Source organism: Triturus cristatus, chromosome 5_1 (genome assembly GCF_964204655.1).
Source record: "Triturus cristatus chromosome 5_1, aTriCri1.1, whole genome shotgun sequence".
In the NCBI taxonomy this organism is placed as follows: Eukaryota; Metazoa; Chordata; class Amphibia; order Caudata; family Salamandridae; genus Triturus; species Triturus cristatus.
The window spans coordinates 744,428,831-744,450,238 of record NC_140587.1 but is presented as its reverse complement, the minus strand read 5'-3'; the positions used below and the strand labels follow the sequence as shown (position 1 = coordinate 744,450,238).

General features: G+C 43.3%; 1 long non-coding RNA gene across 1 annotated transcript in view; it reads right to left on the bottom strand.

The window, feature by feature from the left end:
- The window catches only part of LOC146831420 (uncharacterized), a 29,682-nt gene extending 11,767 nt beyond the window's left edge, over window positions 1–17,915 (bottom strand). The window contains exon 1 of the long non-coding RNA XR_014961283.1: window positions 17,788–17,915. This is a non-coding gene — a long non-coding RNA (uncharacterized LOC146831420). The remainder of the gene's footprint in view (window positions 1–17,787) is intronic.
- Window positions 17,916–21,408: the final 3,493 nt, after the last annotated feature.

Genomic DNA, 21,408 nt, shown 5'->3' with positions numbered 1-21,408 from the left:
CAGCGCTGGGAGGGGGACACAGCATGCAAAGGGCACAGTCATAGGTCCGCTTAATCTTGGGCTGCGATTTGGGAGTTGGCAGCGCTTAGGACTCCCCACGTGCAGGCGGGGGGAGGCACTGCAACAATTCAGGGGTGTCATGAAGCCATTGCGCTGTGAGGTTACCCAGCGCTTGCAAATTTAAACAGGCAGGGGCACAGCAGCCCCAATCATAGAGCGCTCGGGGGGCACAGTTCGGGCGCTTTAGCGCTTGGTGGGCATAGCGCTTTACCGGCAGATCCTGTTCAGCAGCGCCCACAGCAGGCAGTCCCCCTTCTTCCTTACAGCGCCTGGATGGCTCAGCGCTTATCTTGGGGCGAGTAGATGGTGGGTCTGTTGCAGGTTCTTGGGGGGAGAGTAGGGGTTTGAGTTGGCAGGCGTCAGAGGCAGGGTGGGTCCCTGCAGCACACTGGAGATGGTCCCCTGGGTTGCCCCTGATGGAGCGGGTAGTGCAAAATTTTGCATACCCCCCTATTCTGCATGTTTATACTAATTAGAATAATCTATTAATTATAATATTATTACTGTGTTTGCATGAAGTTTAATCAATATTACTAATGTATGAAATACACATGGGATTTGCATTTTGCATGGCTAAATAATTTGTCATTAACATATGTACGCATACTAACAGTAGAAAATAGAATATCGCATGATATATGTTGCCTTTGTGACGTTTTCGTAATGTCGCACCAGATGTCATCAATGGGTGAATATGAACGCTTTAAATGTCGCTATATGCTAGATAATTACAAGCACATAGGGGAATTAGTGAGGGTTTAACATTTTATTCATTATTTCTATGTATTAATTACTCTTTTGTGTTTGTTTCGCTTAAGTTGTCCTTTGGGCCTAAAGTAAAGATGGCCGCCTACGTACACTGACGTGATGGCCACCATTCCACGAGGTTTTGGGCGAAGTGCGCCTGCGCTACAACACGTTTCTATGTCCTCAACATGACCCTTCTCTCGTTGTACCCAAGCAAGGTCACGATGGGAAGCCAGCCAAGTACTCTAACAATGGAGAGACACAAGGAACCGGATGGATCATGTATAATGACATAACCTCCTGAACTGTGTGAAACCTCACCGGACGATCCCAATCGACCAATGGGATAAGCCCAAATTTTGTAAAATGTATCATCTTTGGCTTTACTTTTATTATAAAAATGACGGTAGAATAGAGAGAAAAAAACCTTATATCTCTTTCCTTTTGCTGACGGAGACGACGGTGACGCTACGTGACTGCTGCATTCCTGAATCTTTGACAGACTGAATTTCTGCCCATTTCTTTGATGAATTGAGGACTTCCTAAAATCTATGGGCACTGATAGATGCTTGCACGTCTCTGGTCCTTGACCATCCTTGGGACTGTAGCGTGCTGCATGAAGAACGTTCGAATTCCGACTGATTGACGACTAAATTTGATGACTTAGAGGACGACAAATAGTCAGATTAGGTAAATATGATGTTCTGTGGTTTAATACAATTTAATAGATGGAACTAAATTCTTGCGATAATTAGATAAACAAATATTGACAAACAAGAAAATGCGTTTTGTCATTTATTGAGGGAGGTAAAGATCAAGATACTAAATGTGTTTTTAGCTGGTCTAAATCACCTTACTAATCCAACTAAATGATCCATTGATCACGTGGGAGGAGTATCTTGATGTTTAGGATTGCGATCTGTAGGGGTAAGGATATTAGTGTATAAATGTGTAAATACATTTCTCTCTATAGGTTATAAGGTATTCCTCTCATGTCAGCGCTTGGAACATTCATCTCTCCTGTAAGTGCAGGCCAGTGAGAAGTGAAGTGTGAATGTTGGTGTTATGGGCCCCACCAATGACTGTAGGAGTGAATGTGTTAATGTGATATTTGGTCTGTGACGAAGGGAGGATGTTTGGTACGGGGTTTTGTCCTGATTCTCGTTACCCAGGTTCTGCGCTGCATCACCCCCTCACCAGGCAAGATCAGCAGGCAGGCAGAGTCCCTCATCTAACTTGGGTATAACAGGGCCTAGACTCAGTCAGTCCCAGTAGTGTAGGTTTCTCCCCTAGGCCCAACCACCTACGCTCCGGCAGAGGTTCCCCCAGGTCCAGTGGTGCCCCAACTGACTGGCTCCGTTTCCCTCCTTTCCTCTTATACCCCCAGGTCAGGTGACCCTCCTGTAAAGGCGGCAAAGCATAATCCCTCCCAGGGCTGGAAGGTTCCAGGAGCTTCCACATAACTGTCTATGGGACAAAAAGGCGGGATGGTAAAGATACTGTATCAAGATGTCCCAGCCTGCTCCTAACCACTAGTGTGTGTATGCAATGGCCACTCCGCAGTAGCAGGGGCCGGTGGCAGCCATGTTGTTAGAAGAGAGCACCTGCACCTCAGCACTGTTTAGCAGTGGTAAGGTGCCCAGAGGCGACAAGGGAAAAACAACAGGGTAGACCACCCTAGGGCTGATAGGTATAACGGGCACTTTTCCCAAAATGATTTCTTCCTGGTGGATATAAGACTGCTCAATCGTACGACCTCTGTAATGCATGTCCCGGAGCACCTCTCTGATCACTCTGCTGTAGCCCTAGAGCTACCAATGATGAGAGGTGTGTCAATTAAAAGTGGACTTTTGACAGAATCCTACTCCTAGACCCCCTAATAGTTTTGCAGCTGAAGAAAGAAACACTATTCTTTTTTTAAACCAACAAAGATTCTGCTTCATTGGAGGTAATTTGAGATGCCTATAAGGCATTTATCAGAGGTATTGTAATAAGTTTGGCAGCTAAGAAATCTAAGGAGAGTAGAATGATGATCCATAAACTGGAAGATGATATTTCTAGAGCAAGGAATGAAAGTAAATCCCACCAAGATATGCAATTGGGTGGGGTGGAAAGCAGAGAAGTTATAGCCAAGAGACAGTTGCTAATAGACAACCTAGATGACATTACCAGGAAAAAATGGTAAGCTAGCAACCTAGCTAATTACGAATGTGGTGAGGGATGCGGGAAGCTCCTTGCATGGAAGTCTGAGATAAACCAAACCAGGAACTTAATTAAAGAGGTAACTATTGTAGACTCAGCTGAGATCTCCTCAATTAACTTCAAAATAGAACAGGCTTTTAAAGTTTTTTTTCAGGACTTGTATACAGAGGACCTAGTGGTCTCAGAGTCTCAAATAAAAAAAATATATTGAGGGTATATCTTTACCATCCCTCACAGAAAATCAAACTAGTCCACTGAATCTGAATATTTCTTTGGCAGAACTCAAGATTGAGAAGAAACATCTAAAGAAAGGCAGCACAGCGGGTATGGATGGTATCCCTAATGAATTTTATAAGGCTCTGATTCAGAAGACTGCTCCTGTCCTTGTTATTCTGCTTAACAGGATCTTCTTAGATAATAACCCAATCCCTAGGTCCTTGATCTGAAAATCAAATAACGACCCAATAAAATGTGAGTCATATAGGCCCATCTCCCTGCTGAATTGTGACTATAAAATCCCTGTGCAAATTCTAGCAGGGACGTTGAACCCTGTAATGAGTTAGCCTCCACTAATAAACTACCCCTCATGATCTTTGCATTTGATGCAGCCAAGGCATTTGACAGGGTGAAATGGCCTTTTATAACCTATATGACTGGAAAGTTTGGGCTGGGAGATCACTTTGTTAGTGCAATCAGTAACATCTATAAAACCCCCATTGCCAGACTCATTGTCAACCCCATCGCTGCTAGGCCTTTTCCCCCCTTGTGCTAAGCCTTTTCTGGGCTATTTGGGGTAGTGCGCGCTTAGGCCTCTGTAACTTTTTGACCACATAAGGTATCCACACCAAATTTGCGTCCTTTTCTTCCAACTTCATGGGGATTCTAAGGGTTTGTGGATTCCCCTGAGGGGTCCCAGAAATACAGCAACATTTTGTGTTTTTTGGGAAAAATTGGAAAAACGGGCTGCAAATCAAAGCGTCTGGGTTTTTCTCTGCAAATGGTATCAAAAAAGGGTTTGTGAGGCTGAAATCACCATTTTCCCAGCTTTTAGGGAATGACAGACTTTTGTCAGAAAACCAACATTTTTTACACAGTTTTGGCATTTTTCTGGGACATATCCTATTTTTGCTATTTTTGTGCTTTCAACCACCTTCCAGTTAATGGTAGAAATGGGTGTGAAAGCAGTAATGGATCCTGGAAACCTATACCTTTCAGAAAAGTAGATAAAATTCTGAATTCAGCAAGGGGTCATTTGTGTAGATCCATCAAGGTTTCTTTATAGAAACTAACAGTTAAATATAGGAAAAATTGAAAATTAGTTGTAAAAAAACAGCCTTTTGTGTCAACGTTTTCACCTGTAACTTCTTCTAATTATGACAGCTCTTTGAAAGCAATATACCGTTACATCCACTGGACCTTCCTGGTTGTGGGGATATATAGGACTTGTAGGTTCACCAAGAACCTGATGAACCCAGAGTCACAAACTGAGCAGCAATTTGCAATGGTTTTTTAATATGTTCCGGGTATATTGCAATTATTGTGGGAAAATCTATACATGGAAAAATAGGTATGAAAGACACTTATGTATTTATGAAATGGGAACAAATTATAGAGTTTAGAAACAGTACATATTTGCACATTTTCGAAATTGGGAATACTCATACTAGCGTGAGAATTATCGGTCATTTTTCAAAATGACTTCTTTTTTACACAATGTCTTTCATTTGGAAGGCAGAAATGCATCAAAAATCAATAGGCAATAACAGTTGCTTTACAAATCTGAATTACCCTAAGTCTTCCGATAAAAATGGTACCTCACTTGTGTGGGTAGGCATAGTGTCCACGACAGGAAATGTCTCAAAACCCAACGTGAACACACCACATTTTCACAATGAAAATTTACCCTTTTTTGCGAAGTGTCTAGCTGTAGTTTTTGAACACTAGCTCTGCCCGCACCTAGGGAAACGTAGCAAACCTATACATTCTTTAAAACTAAACACCCAGGGGAATCCAGGATGGGGTGACTTGACAGCCTTCCACCAGGTTCTGTTACCCAGAATCCCTTGCAAACCTATAAAATTGTCAAAAAAAACACATTTCCTAAACATTTCTGTGGTGAAAAGTTCTGGAATCTGCGTAGATCCACAAATTTCCACCCACCCCGCGTTCCCCAAAGTCTTCCGAGAAAAATGGTACCTCACTTGTGTGGGTCGGCCTAGTGTCCGCGACAGGAAACGGCGCAAAACGCAACATGGTCACACCTCAATTTCGCAGTGAAAAAATTACCCTTTTTTGGCTAAGTGCCCAGCTGTAGTTTTTGAACCCTAGCTCTGCCGGCACCTAAGGAAACCTAGTAAACCTAAACATTTTTTAAAACTAGACACACAAGGGAATCCAGGATGGGGTGACTTGACTGCCTCCCACCAGGGTCTGTTACCCAGAATCCCTCGCAAACCTAAACAATTGTCCAAAAAAACACAATTTCCCCACATTTCTGTGGTGGAAAGTTCTGGAATCTGCGTGGATCCACAAATTTCCACCCACCCCGCGTTCCCCAAAGTCTTACGAGACAAATGGTACCTCACTTGTGTGGGTAGACCTAGAGCCCGCAACAGGAAACGGCGCAAAAGTCAACGTGGTCACACCTCAATTTCGTAGTGAAAAATTACCCTTTTTTGGCAAAGTGCCTAGCTGTAGTTTTTGAACCCTAGCTCTGCGGGCCCCTTGGGAAACCTAGAAAACCTATACATTTTTGAAAACTTGACACCCAGGGGAATCCAGGATGGGGTGACTTGACTGCCTCCCACCAGGGTCTGCTACCCAGAATCCCTTGCAAACCTAAAAAATTGTCAAAGAAAAAAAACAAATTTTCCCCACATTTCTATGGTGGAAAGTTCTGGAATCTGCATGGATCCACACATTTCCACCCACCCGCGTTCCCCAAAGTCTTACGAGACAAATGGTACCTCACTTGTGCGGGTCGGCCTAGTGCCCGCAACAGGAAACGGCGCAAAACGCAACGTGGTCACACCTCAATTTTGCAGTGAAAAATGACCCTTTTTTGGCAAAGTGCCTAGCTGTAGTTTGTGAACCCTAGCTCTGCCGGCACCTAGGGAAACCTAGCAAACCTATACATTTTTTAAAACTAGACAGCCAGGGGAATCCAGGATCGGGAGACTTGACTGCCTCCCACCAGGGTCTGTAACCCAGAATCCCTTGCAAACCTAAAATATTGTAAAAAAAAACAAATTTTCCCCACATTTCTGTGGTGTAAAGTTCTGGAATCTGCGTGGATCCACACATTTCCACCCACCCGCGTTCCCCAAAGTCTTATAAGAAAAATGGTACCTCACTTGTGTGGGTCGGCCTGGTGCCCGCGACAGGAAATGGCGCAAAACGCAATGTGGTCACACCTCAATTTTGCAGTGAAAAATGACCCCTTTTTGGCAAAGTGCCTAGCTGTCGTTTTTGAACCCTAGCTCTGCCGGCACCTAGGGAAACCTACCAAACTCACACATTTCTGAAAACTAGACACCCGGGGGCTTCCAGGGAGGTAAAACATTTTTTTGATAGGCAATGTTGATGTCGCCTCACTACGTTTTGGGCCCTTGCCTGTCGCGGGTACTTGGGCCTCCCACACAAGTGAGGCACCATTTTTACTGGGAGACCTGGGGGAACGCTGGGTGGTGGGAAATTTGTGTGAGACTGGTGATGCCACAACTTTCCCACACAAAAATGTGTGAAATAAGTGATTTTTTCAGCTAAAATTGATGTTTGCAGGGGATTCTGGGCAAGGAAACGTTGGGGGATCCATGCAAGCCATACCTCTCTGGAAGCCCCCGAGTGTCTACTCTTCAGAAATGTATGGGTTTGGTAGGTTTCCCTAGATGGCACGGGGCCAAAAACCCAGGTGACCCCCCTTCCAAAAACAAGATAGTTTTGACATAATTAGTTGTTTATTTCTACAGCATGAGAATTTCGGCACAATATTGCAAGGAAAATGTGACAGACATTTTGAGGTTTGCAGGACATTGTGGATAAAATAACTTGTTGGAATTTACAAGAGAGACATCACCATGAACTCCCATGGGTTTATGACAATATCTACAGTTGGTAGGTTATTCTTAGATGGAATGTACACCTTGGCAGAGAGTCTAAAAAGACAAAGATTCCTGCACAGCCATCTATTCCTCAAACACACACACATACTGGTTGGATTTGGCACAAGGGCGAGTGATGGTTCAGTATATAACATTTTATTAACAAGAGATTTCACAAAAATGAAATGCCCTGTCAATAATTAAAAACCGAACCAGTGACTCGCTTCTCGTGAGCTATAAAGCCACGGCAAGGCACCAACCGCTTTACAGGCCATTCACACACCTTTCATACGTGATACACACAAGACCATTCACACCACCAGGCACAAAAAGAACACATTACAACATTCACAAAAAGGGACAAGGTACACCCTGCTTCAGAAAGACAAATATTACTGCACAGCCATCTAATCCTCAAGCACACACACATACTGGTTGGATTTGGCACGAGGGTGAGTGATGGTTCAGTATATACAATTGTATTAGCAAGTGATTTCACAAAAATGAAATGCCCTGTTAATAATTGAAAGGGCGAGAAACTGAACCATTGACTCACAGCTCGTGAGTTGTAAAGCCACGACAAGGCACCAACCTCTTTACAGGCCATTCATACACCTTTCATATGTGTGACACATACAAAACCATTCACACCGCCAGCCGCGGGCCCATCACATTACAACACTCACACCAGCAGACAGCGTCATTCATGGGCCCATCACTTTCACACGCCCACATTCCTGACACAGCAACCACACAAGCTGATGGATTGTGTGGAGTGGCACTCAGCTAGCAGTGTGTGTAGTGACCAGCAGCAAGTCACTACTCACACACTGCCAGCCGAGCGCCAGTCCACACACACTGCTAGCCAAACACCAGTCCACACACACCGCCAGCCAAGCGCCAATCCACGCACAGTGCCAGCCAAGCACCAATCAACACACACTGCCAGCCAAGCGCCAATCCATGCACACCTCCAGCCAAGTGCCAGTCCACGCACACCACCAGCCAAGCACCAGTCCATGCACACCACCAGCCAAGCGCCAGTCCACGCACACCACCAGCCAAGCACCAGTCCACGCACACCACCAGCCAAGCGCCAGCCTACACACACCGCCATCACATTTAGGATTTTTTTTAGACAAAAATAAAAGCAAAAACAAATTGCAAATAGATACAAATCTACTAACACAAAATCTGAAACTAAATACATTGCACTAATGCCAACCTTGAAACAATCACATTTTTTAAAGAATACAGACCAGGAAGTTCACTTTACCACTCATGGATGCTCCCAAAAATTATTTTGCGTGTGGTACGCTCTAAAACAAGCAGGGACACACAGCCCAGGGTTAGAAGGACACTCGGGGCAGTACATACGAGTCTCCTTCCGCGTACCTCTTTGCCAACAGACTCTACATCTCCTTGTGGGAAAGTCTTTTGAGGATGTAGGAGGAATGAAATCAGGAAAGTGGCGATCTTTCAATCGAGCCACATCCTCCACAACTCCAACTCTAGGAACACTTACCTGTTCCACAACAACAAGGCTGCCTATCACAGATTGCTGAAACTGAACAAAAGTCAACTTTGATGCAGGAGAACACTCCTTGAACACAACAAAAGCATTGAAAGTTGCTAAATTAAAGAGATGGATGGCCAACTTCTTATACCAAATGTAAGCCTTACGAATAGCAGTGTAAGGTTCCAACCTCTGATCTACTCTATCAACACCACCCATGTGCTTATTGTAGTCTAAAATGCATACAGGTTTGCGCACTTCAGAAATCTGACCCCAAACAGCCACAGGTGAAGTACTCTCATCATGGATGGTAGTCAGCATGTACACATCCCTCCTGTCCACAAATTTCACAGCTAGTAGCTCATCACTACGCAGGGAACTGCACGGTCCCCTCTGAAGTTTTCTGCAAACAAGCTCTTTTGGATAACCTTTACGGTTAGAGCGGATTGTGCCACAATCAAAAGTGTCCACTTTTAACAATTCCTTAAACAATTGCACAGCAGTGTAGAAGTTATCAAGGTACAAATGGTGGCCTCTGTTAAACAGTCCTCTAGCAAGATCCCACACAATTTTCTCAGAAACTCCAAAAGTGGACAGACAACCAGGGGGGTCAATAGTGGAATCCCTACCAGTGTACACACGGAAATTAAAAACATATCCTGTCCTATTTTCAGACAACATATACAGCTTAATTCCATAGCGTGCCCTCTTGCTAGGGATGTACTGCCTAAAAACCAAACGGCCCTTGAACAAGACCAAAGACTCATCAATAGATATTTCTATCCCTGGAGTATAGATCTCTAGAAATCGATCTACAAAGTGATCAAGAACAGGCCGAATCTTAAAAAGACGGTCACATTCAGGGTGATCTTGTGGCGACGCCAAAGAATTATCAACAAAATGCAGCATCCGTAGCAAAAGTAAATACCGATCACAAGTCATAACTGCAGAAAATATGGCTGTTGCCATCAAGGGACTGGTAGACCAATATGAAGCCATGAACAGCTTCCTTAATAAACACATCAATAAAGTCAAACCCAAAAACTTCTTCAACTCTTCCAAATTTGTGGGAATCCACCGGGTAGCTCTAGAGTGGGGCCTAAGTTTGTCACTGTTGTCCCTCAAATACTGTTCAGCATAAAAATTAGTCTGCTCAACAATCTCACCCAAAAACACATCATCCATAAACAACTGAAAAATTGTATAGGCAAAAAATGTTCACAATCCACTCTACACCCTGCATCACCACTAAAGGCAGGCAACACCATGTTTGGATCAACACAGAGTCCAGCACTTCCAGTAGGAAGTCTAGCAGCCTCAGGCTGCAATCCAGATGCCTCGTGCACCATCGGCATAGCCGTATCCTCCTCTAAAACAGGCACTTCATCGGCACTGAGAGTAGCTTCATCTGCACTGAGAGTACCTTCATCATCCGATGATTCCATGTGGAAAGAAAACTCACTGCCTGAATCTTCCCCTCCCTCCTCTCCCTCAGACGCACTGTCAACAACAACAAACACTTTGTAAAATAAGTAATAAAAAAATGCTACTTTATCAGAAATACCTATATACACCAAAACTATACCACTCACTTGCCAGAAGCAGCTACATTCACCACCACCTACTCTGCACAGACACAGTATGGATCAACAATATCCCACTAAAAAAGAAAGAGAAAAGAAAATTACACATAAGACAATGCAAAACACATCGCAAAGAATTCCATGCACAAACCACTAACTAAATAAGCTGCCCTTATGACACCACTTACAAAAAAATTCATTCATACATGACAAAAATACTCATTTGGAGAAAATACAACAAAAATGTTTTTCTTACCAAAAATCTGCAACTGCGCAAAACTGCAGAACACCACTATCGAAATCGCAAACAGGAATCAAAAGCTTTACACTAGAATAAAAAGGAGAAAAAAACATTACAATCACATATGCAAAATAATGCACCAGTCCACACACAATCCACCAGCCAAGCTAAAGGGTTGGTGGGCGTAAGAGTATAAATAAAATATTCACCCCCGTAAAAGGGGAGCAACCCTTGCCCTTGAGGCCACTCCCAAACACAAAAAAAAAAACAGGTGTGTAGGGGCTTCTGCCCCCCTTGGGGGCAGATGGGCCTAAAAACATACTGCTATTCTGCCACCCAAATTGGGCAGAAATGACCACAATCATCCTCCCATGAAGGGGAGCGATCCTTGTCCAAGGGGCCGCTCCCCAACATAAAAAAAACCCGGGTGGCCCAGTGGCCCTACAAAAAAACAAATCAGCCGATCTGCCCCTCAGGGTGGCAGAAACAGTCAAATTAATGCTCACCAAATGGGAGCAACCCTTGCCCAAGGGGCCACGCCCCACAAAAAAATCCCTGGTGGTCTAGTGGGCCCAATTTTTTTTTAAAAAGGGCGATCTGGACCCCTGCGAGGCAGACACAGCCACAAATATTGACCCCAAAGGAGAGTGACCCTTGCCCAAGGGGTCACTCTCCACAAATAACTCCCTGGTGGCCTAGTGGGCCCTACATTAAACAACCATTTGCAATGCAATCGGTCTCAGTTTGGGACCTTATATGTACTTAGCTATGCAGCACATTTGCCTGCGCCCTAAAACATCTGCTGTTCTTTGACATGGAGGGAAGCAAGCACCAAACTGCGTGACACGCCAAGTATTGGAACACACGGGGAGAAATATTGCCTTTCAGCGGGAAATGGTATAGTCCAAAGGTCTGTTTTTAATATAAAATCTGGGCCTTCGGTGGTCATATAACTGAAAATACAAGATTTAACAAAAAATATTATTGTCTATGGGTGCTCGTGGAAGACAATTTCTATGGACTGAAAACTAGAGAATGTTGAAGTGATTCTGGTATTTTACTGACCTCTGCTGGTCGTTTTCTATCAAGAAAGTTAAATAGAGTCCGTTGATCAGAAAAAAAAGTCCCTAAGCGGAAGCAGACAAGTCCTAGGGCTGATCTCCAAAGCCCAGAAACCATAATAGCATATAAGTATATACTAAAGTATATACAAGAGGTCTCAAATGCTCGACCTAAAAATGGCAAAATGTGCCCCGCCCATGGGGGCAGACAGCCAAAATCATAAGCCCCCAAAGGGGAGTGACCCTTGCCCAAGGGGCCACTCCCCACTAAACACTCCCTGGTGGTCCAGTGGGCATTTTTTTTTTTTATAAAGAAAATCTACCCACCCCAAGGGAGGCAGACAAAGCCTAAAATATACCCCCATAAGGGGAGCAACCCTTGCCTAAGGGGCCGCTCCCCCAAACAAAACAAACATACACTGCCTAAAAAAAAGGGCCCCCAAAGGGGAGTGACCCTTGCCCAAGGGGCCACTCCCCACTACATTTCTTTAAGGAAACAGTTGCACGTCCATAGAGTTGGCATGTACGGAGGGCATGTCAGAAGCACACCAAAGGCCCATTTATGGCAAGCCGGCTCTGCATCTGTGTGTGCCCAGATCACATGCAGTGCTAGCCATGATGCCAGGTTAACTACAGAGACAGCATGCATCTTCTACAGGAGGCAACAACTCCTAAAACCCCATCTGAACCCACTTGCTCACCAGATTAGCCATCACAAAGTGCCTAAACCCCCCCCAGGATATGGCAGGGCAGCACTTGAAGTCTAAAAAATCAACCTGCACTGTGCATTGTTTTTTTTTGTTTTTTAAATGGGCAGTGGGCCAATTTTTGTTTTTTTTAAATGTCTGCACCCCAAAAGGGGGAGCGACCCTTGCCTAGGGGGCCGCTCCCCCCAAACAGTACAGAATTAGCCATTTAAAAAAAAAAAATCCCTGGCGTCTTGTGGGCATTCCTGCTGCACGATCGCACAATCGTGCAGCAGGAATGCACAAAAGAGGCATCAAGGGAAAGGAAAACCCTTTCCTTACCCTCAATGTCTCTTTTGAAAAAATCCCCCCCTCCCCAGCCCCAAACGTACCTCTTTCTTCACCGATGCGCAGGAAGCAAAGGGCTTCCTGCGCGTCGGTAATGAAAGGGAAACCTCCAATGACGTCAGCGCGCCTTGCGCGCTGACGTCATTGATGATGCGGAGGGGGTGGCAGGGGAAGGTCTTCCCCCGCCTTCCCTGATAACTAAACCCAGATCGACCGCCCACGGGGGAGCACCAGCGCTTCCCCCGTGGGTGGGTGTAATGATGAGCTGGACTCGTCATGAGCACACGACGACTGTGTGCCATGACGAGTCCAGCTCGTCATGAACACACAAAGGGCTAATGGTAACCTGTTTAAGTCAATTAAGTTGGAGCGGGGGACGAGACAGGGGTGCCCCCTTTCCTCCTTATTGTTCGACCTATATATAGAACCCTTGGCCTGCATTATTAGGGATAGTCATATCTTTGCCTCGTTTGGATGGGAGGGATGGGAAAAAAAGTTGCGTATACGTGGACGGTTTGATGGTTTTCTCTAGGGACTACCCTGCTATCTTGCCCTGCCCGGAGAAAATCCTGTCAAGTTTTGGGAGGGTCTCAGGTTACCTAATTAACGCCCAAAAGACAGAAATTATGTCATGGAGCACACCACCGAGTAACGTGACAGTTAAACAGCAAATCCGATAATTAGGCAAACAAATTACACAAAATATTTCTAAATTAGTCCAAGTAAATCTCGATTTAAAAAGGAAAAAGGCAGTTGCTTTATTAAGATCTTGGAGCGATCTTCCAATGTCTATTCTGGGTTGCTCCATTGTGATCAAATGTCAATCCTGACGAAATTTACTTTCATTTGTGACACGATCCCTTTATCCTTTGATCACTCTTCTTTGAAAGATTTGCACGGGCTTATAAATAGCTTTCTCTGGTCCAACAAAGAGGTGAGGATTACATGGAGGTAGTTGCGATGTGCAAAGTTAGAGGGGATATAGCTAGTCCTGACTTCCATTTTTATTGTTATGCCTTTCAATTAAAGAATGTAAGGACCCTCCTGTTTAACTCTTCCTGTTTCCCTCCCCTGCTTCTAGCAATGTCCAAAAATATTCCTCAGGGCGACGATGGCTGTTTGTTTAAGTTTGGGCACCCAAAATATTTAAAAATAATCAAACTTAAGGTTTTAAGATCTGCTTGTGAAGTTTGGTATCATACTAGGAAGATCCTGAAGATTCCATATTATTGTGCAGGGGCCCCTATTTGGAACTCCCCAGGCACTCCCGCCTGCATAAAAGATAGTCTATCGACCTCTTTATTGGAAGAAGGTATTTTGAAATGAGGTCAACTGCTTCAAGAGTATAAACTTCTTCCATGGGAATTACTTTACAACATCACACATCAAAGACTTTCAAGATTTAAGTATTATCAGCTGTCTAGATGGGCTGCTCAGTTAGATAAAGAGGGAGAAGTAAATAAAGAACATGAAAATATCCTACGAGGCCCCCTCCATCAACATAAAGAGGTCTCCAAATGGTATTGGCTTCTGGTTAAGGGGTAGCCACCATTAGTTCCCTTGGAGGAATCCTGGAGAAGAGACCTGCCTTCGACCAACGTAACATACTTATGGCAAGTATCGATGAGTACTTTATGGAATGTGGTTAAAGTCACCCATCTTAAGAGAAATCATAGGTTCACACTCCATAGGGCATATTTGACCCCGAAGAAACTCTCAAAATTGGGAGGTGAACAACAGAAGGTTTGTTTGAAGTGTGCCTCTGATGATGCAGATGACTTGCACATCTTCTGGCAGTGTTCTCCTATCCAGGGCTTCTGGCACAATATCAGTAAGACTCTCTCGGAGGTCTTGGGGCAAGAGATCAAGGTAAGCCTGATTTTGGTTATTTTTGGGGTCTTTCCAGAGGAGAGTACCAGCTAAAATCTCTCTAATTCACAATTTCCCTTCTAATTTTGTTAATTCTTCTTGCAAGTAGGATAATTTGTTTAAAATGGATCTCCTCTCAACCCCCAGTAATATTAGATTGGGTCGCTTCGGTGAAACTAATTCATAGACTGGATCTTGCTAGCTCCTCAAGAAAAAGAATTAGAATATGGGGGACCTGGGACGACTGGGTTAATAATTTTGATAATATAATATCCTGAAAAGTCACAATACTTATAAAGTCCAATGATTATAATATAAGTGAGATTTGAGGAAGAGGTATCATCTTGTGGAGGCGGATTTCCCTTCCTTCTCTATATACCCTCCCTAGGATCTTGGCAGCTGATTTCGCCGGATGCCCAAGTGTCCAAATAATCAGACTGCACCATTATCTCCGTCCAGGGATCGAAGAATAAACCATTGGCTTGCTTAAAGACTTCTCACTTATCTATAAATGAGGACAAATAATTAGAGTAGCATAGGTCAAGGTTAAGTAGGTTAAGATGGTTTTAAGTTAAGGTTAAGGTAGTGTAGGTTAGTTAGCATAGGTTAGTTGAGGCCTAATTTAGATAGGATAAGTTAGTTAGTGTAGTGTAGTTTGTTTTGGATTTGTATAGTTTCATAATGATTGTAACAAAGAATAAGTTACACTTTCAGAACTGCTTAATGGCTAACTGCATAGGAGTTGTCATATATGCATTGGTTGTGTTAATCACATGCTGCTGAATCTCTAGGCAGGGTTTGTATACATGTATACCTAGGTGAAACACCTATGGAGAAGATTCTGTTAAGTTTGCAGCAGAGTCACTTAAAGGATCTTCAAACATGACTGTGCACTGTAAGGGATACTCTTGCTGTGAATGGGCTCACAGTCCAAGGCTGGTATTTAGCTACAGCTGCACTGTGATTGTAAGTGATGCTAAATGCATTGTATGGATGTAATGTCAAACCATTGTGAATAATCAAGGATGTGTTGGGTCATGCACTGATGACAGCCACTTATACATTCTCATTCTCCCTTCTGCCATGTTATTGTGAAATCAGTGTTGTTTGGTGGCTAGTATCCATGGAAGTAGCCCCACCTAGGGTAAAACTTCATTCAGCCTTACCATTGACTGATTGCTAATTCTTGTACTTCATGCATGTGACTTTGGGTAACTACTTGATAGTTTAGATGCACATAGGGTTCATATTAACTATTTCCTGTGGGCTATGCAGACTTTTCGATGGGTCTATGAAACACAATTCCCATTAGATAGTAGGTATTGTCCTTAGAGTCTGTATATCCAACATTGTGTACTTACTCCAATCATCAGCTGACATACCCCACACAGGTTGAAGATAGTGCATTTATTTACATCTGTGTAAATATGAAGGATCACAGTAGCAGTTCTTGCAGCAATAACCCCAACTTTATTTCAGAGCCAATGGATGTCCAGACAGGGTCCATGGGGATATATAGGCAAGATAAACATGTGGAAAAACAAATAGGGGACAGTACCAGTGCACTGGCATGACCATAAATGCAGGTCCTATGAGAAACTGACCAAGTGTCACAGACTAATGTTGTTGGGCAGCTCCTCGGTGGAAAATGTTGGAGTCAACATCTCCTCCTCTGATGTGTGTGCTGCCTCTTAGAGAGGTCTGTTGTTGGTGCAGGATGCTTCTGAGGCACACACACATCAGGGGCAGAAGATGAGAATCCCCTGTCCCCAGTAGCATTTGTCTGTGCCAGCAAGGAAGGCAGCATAGTTCTGAGAAGGGTCTGGTGGCTTGCCAGCACGATGACAACATCGCAGTGTAAGGCACCCATTGTTGTTATGTAGGAGTCTGGCTTCTTCTCTACCTCCCTTGTGCCACTTTGACAGGTCAGTTATTCATGCCTCTTCCGCATGACACAGACGATGTTAGCCAGGGACTGATCAAATCCATGAGGAAGAGGGTAGGTGCCTCTTATTGCCTCAGATATGCTCTTATTGGGACTGAATAAATCAAACAAAAGATACCTCTCCCACCATTGATTAACCAACACTTTTTTATATGCCTTCAGAAGTCATATTTATTAACTCTGGGCTTGAATTACTTTTTTTGAAGACTTCCATTTTTGCTGTTCAACGAATTATTCTCCTTATTACTGTTTTATATACATGCTCCTAATTAACATTTTCAAAAACATATAAAACACATATGATATTATTTACAAAATACGAACATGACAAATCTTCTTATTAAAAAGACCTTAGTACATAACATAGATCAAACTCTTCAATTTGTATCTTTCCACCATACATACAATTAACCAAGTGACAATATACAAAAAAGAAAAAACAAAAAATGTTTGTCCTACGAGACACTTATATGACAATGGGAACCGAATCTGACTTAGCCCTCGCTTGCAGCAAAGATTTTCAGGTCCTAAAGGGAGACAGAGTACTAATCAAAACCTCGGGATCTCGACTTGTTCACTCAAGTCCAGATTTAGCACTAATCTGTGCAGTCGTTCACATATGTGGGTACTCTTGACTTCCGAGAACGTAATAGCCGACGTGTTTCAACCTTCAACAGTGGACCAAAGTTAGGTTTGAGTGAAGGTATTCATCGGGGCGATATTCATTTATTCAAGTAGGACATCACAGCTTTCCTAAATTAAACTAATGTGAATCTACTTAGTAAAATTGTCTAAATTTGAAAGTGCAAAACATTTTCTCAAAGTTTGTTAAAAGAGAAAATGTCATTACATACCAATTTCTGTGTTAGTCTGAGCCAAAATGGGGTCCCAAAGTCGGTGACCAAAAGATAATTGTTTCGATCTTTTACTCTTAAGTATTCAGTCCTTGTATTCACTTTTCACTGTACCGCCAAAATGAAAAGGCAGAGACAAAATAGAGAAAGCGGAGCATGTAACTATCAATTTTCAAATTGATAAGAGAGTTATTAGGCTGCAATTTTATAATGGAAAGGAGCAGAGGTTTATATTAGGCCTCAAGTGTAAGCGCCCTTATTTCACCTCTCGTGGATTTTTTTAAAGAGAGTGGAAAGAAAACAAGCAACAGATAAGAAGTATTTAGCCTCGATTGTTAATAAAGACGTACAGTTCATTAAGATTTACACCCAGTGGAAGTCATGTCCGACTTTTAATTGTAGCATACTCATGCTGCATGCTCTCTAATAAAAGATTACTATGTCCTTGCCAAGACGTTTGTACAGCAAAACATTTCGTCTTTTCCCTGATGTGACCGTTCATGTTGTTAGTTGTAGTTTTAAAAGTACCATGCTTTCCTCATGTGCACGTTATGTATTCGTATTACCGAAAATACCATGAATTGGTGATTATGCTCTTATCCAGGCTGACTTGTAGGCTCGCAAATTTTCCGCATATTCTTCTGTTTGCTTCAGTCTACAGAAATGCCGACAGGCTGTCTTACAGGCTCACAAAGTTTCCGCGTATTCTTCTGTTCGCTTCGATCTACAGGAACGTCGACTTCCGCACGGCGGGTTCTTTATTGTTGTTCGTAGGCGTCATTGCGTGATTCGTGACGTGTTGTCGGCATTCAATGCCTGCTGGTGCCTGACTTCCTGGATACAGGAATATCCTGTTGGTGGTCTTGGTGACGCGTGTGTTGATAATTGTGCTGGTCTTAAAGCGCCCTTTACCTCACTTCAGTGTATATTATGTTACATCTTTCTCCTTTAATTTTTTGATGTAAATAAGTGTTGCTTGCTTGTCGAAAAATTTCCAATTTAGTTTTTGGAGCTGTAAATTCTTCTTTAGTGCGTATGTTTTCAAATAAGACGATTATAGTATTAAAATAACTTATTTTTCAAGAATCATCGACCTGTAATCTTCCATGCATTTAACTCTCCGCTCTCCAAACTTTGTATATACTGCCTTATTTCCCATTTCAGTTATTCATTTTAAGTGTCCATTTACTGAGTACAGTACATAATCTCATTTATATCATTTAAGCCATTTTCTATGGTTCCCAAATACATGATTGTTTTTGCTTCAAGGAGAGAGAGTAGATTCTCCTTGTTATTACCTATAACATGTTTCAGTACTGTCCATTTGATGTCATTGGGACCATGCCCATTTTCAATACAGTGTTGAACCATAGGTGCATTCATCACTTGGCATCGAATTCTGGAACGGTGTTGTGTTATCCGTTTCTTTATTTGTTGGGAAGTTTTTCCTATGTATGCTTTAGAGCACGGGCATACAACACAATAAATTACATTTTGGGTATTAGAATTTGTGAACTCTTCGTGTTTCACAATTTTATTGTTGTAGGAGAATTGGATTCCTTCAATCGTCGTTGAATAAGAAGTACAATTACCACATCTTCGATGGCCTTTAATCGGGGGTAGTGATAGCATTGTTCTCAAATTGGATGGGCCAGATTTTATTAGAGTATCATCTCTGACTAATTTGTCTTTGATGCTCTTGTTCTTCTTAAGGGCAAACACTGGAGGAGTTTTTAATGCATCTAATCCCTTCACTGTATTTCAATTCTTTTACACAATTTTCTTTACCTCGTTGGTGTATCCTGTAATGTTTTTCATTAGCAAGTTGGCAAATAACTTCTGCTTCATATTTCTCCCGTTTATTGGGACTGAGGCACCTAGGGACTCCCTCTAGGGTGCACACCATGGTCTCCATCCCCGCCCACAACTCATCTACCAGCTGCCACTGGACTCCTGCCACACACCATTAGAATCGGACTTAGGGTTACTCGAGTCCAGGCCTGGGCTTTGGCTGGCAGATTGGGTTTGTCTAGTGGTAGGTGGATCCTCTGGAGACCCTCTGACATTGTCGGTCCTTCCCATGAGCGGAGAGGGTGAATCCAAGGAGGCCAGGATTTCCAGGAGGGTGTCTTGGTCCAGAGTTGGCAGGCTGTCATCCTCAGCAGTTCCTCATCCGGGACAGTCAGCTGGTCAGGAGATGTTATTTCTCCCTCTGCAATGGAATAGAAATATACTAATGGTGATCATTGTTAGACGTTGACATGAGTTATCTGGCTGTCATACAGACTTTATGATCATTCACTTTCAGTTCTACATTAATGCGTAGGACATATATTACTCACAGTAATTGGGGCCTAGTTGCACTGTTTTTGCCTTTGAGATGTCAGTATCTCAGCATTGTTCACATGATCAATGTGATAAAAAAAAGGTATTTTCCTCTCATGACACACATTACAACACAGTTACGTCGCTGGCTGGGCTGCCATGCCTGTATAGGTAAGGTGAGGTAAAGGATTCATCTGCCTTGGTGATTACCTAACTCTTACATGATAGCTATACTGACTGTGATTTCAGACATGTATACCACTACTATGCACATTGGTGCAAGTCCTCAGGGTGCCTGCATTCCCTGTGGCAACTACTCACCCCACAGCTCCTGGGAAGGTGATGTGGGTTTGGTCATGTATTTGATTTGATCCAGCAGTCTGCCTTTCAGAGTACACCACAGCCCTCTGCCTTGTTGTGCTATTTTGCATGCACAATGTGCTTTCACATGTCCAAATGTTAGATTTTCACCTTTACACAGCTGACAACCTTTCCACACTGGAGGTATGTGTGAGGGTATGTACTCGCCTTGGGTTTACTATTTGTGCATACTCATTTCAGCTTCATAGGTGTGGATAGTGGGCACTGTGTACCAACTCTGAGAGGATGGGCACTGTCAAACTAGTTTGATTGCTAGCACTGAAGCTCTCCCCTTGTCATCATTGCCAGAGTTAGTTATCAATAGAGTATCACAAATTGTTTTACTCATGACTGCACACTTGTAGATATACAGGTCTTCTCTGGCAATCTTCATTTAGTCCCAGGTACTCAACTTACTGTCACGCACTGCTGAAACTTAGTTCATACATTGACTCTCATATGACTACGACACCAACAATATGCATGTACATATCCTATTGATTGACATGGCTGCCTGTATTTGAGGGCAATGGGTCAAGCTGTATCTCATATGATAGTAGTGCTGGAAGTGGTGACATGCACCTACCCAGGTTTGCCGCACTTCTAGGACCATACACCTCACCCTCCAAACATCCCTGAATCCTGCCCTTTGTGGAGGGACTCTGTTTCATTCTGACACTTCACAAATTCCAGTTTCACATCATCATACTTTGACATATGTGGCATGGTAAGACTGACGCACTCCTGCCACGTGCTACACCTTCACCCAGGTCAACATTACATGTGGAATGTAGTACACCAATAGGCTCTCCTTCCCACTTGCAACACAAGTGTGGCACTCAGACACAGCAGTGCACGTGGTTTGGTCAGGCTACCTTGCAATACACACATCCCTAATTACCTCATTGCTATGCAATGTCTCCACATTCAGACACAGTGGCAGTTTAATGTGCTCAGTAACACCTACAATGCACTGCATTACCAGAGGCCTACCAGGCTTACACACTCAGGGGCTTTTTTAAAAGAGGCTTGTGCTGAGAGAGCTTCAGTATTTTTGATGCTTCGGCAGCACAAGCCTCTGATTCATATCTATGAGGTCACGCAAAGCTGTGCCCTATGCCAATTCCCCGTTAATTAGGGCCCATGTTTTCTTTCAACACACATTGTCCTCTGGTGTGCATCACTTGCATTCAACCCCACCTCAGTTTGAATTGTTACATGATATGCACTTGGGTAGTCCCCACCATGACATGCAACAACTGTGTGCTCTCATCCCACATGGTGCGACAGCTGCGTGCAATGTAGTTTCATGCTAGTGAGTATATACATGGCTGATTATATTTTCCTATGTGTTGATACTTCACATACATGCCCCATACCTGAGCCCCCTCTCAGGTAAGGAGTTTATCCTCTGAAAAGCCCATTCCATTGCATTGCTTTGCAGTCTGGATTTGGGTGCATGAGCCCAAGTTAGTCAAACTAGACTCATGGTGCAAGGTGGCCTGCATTGT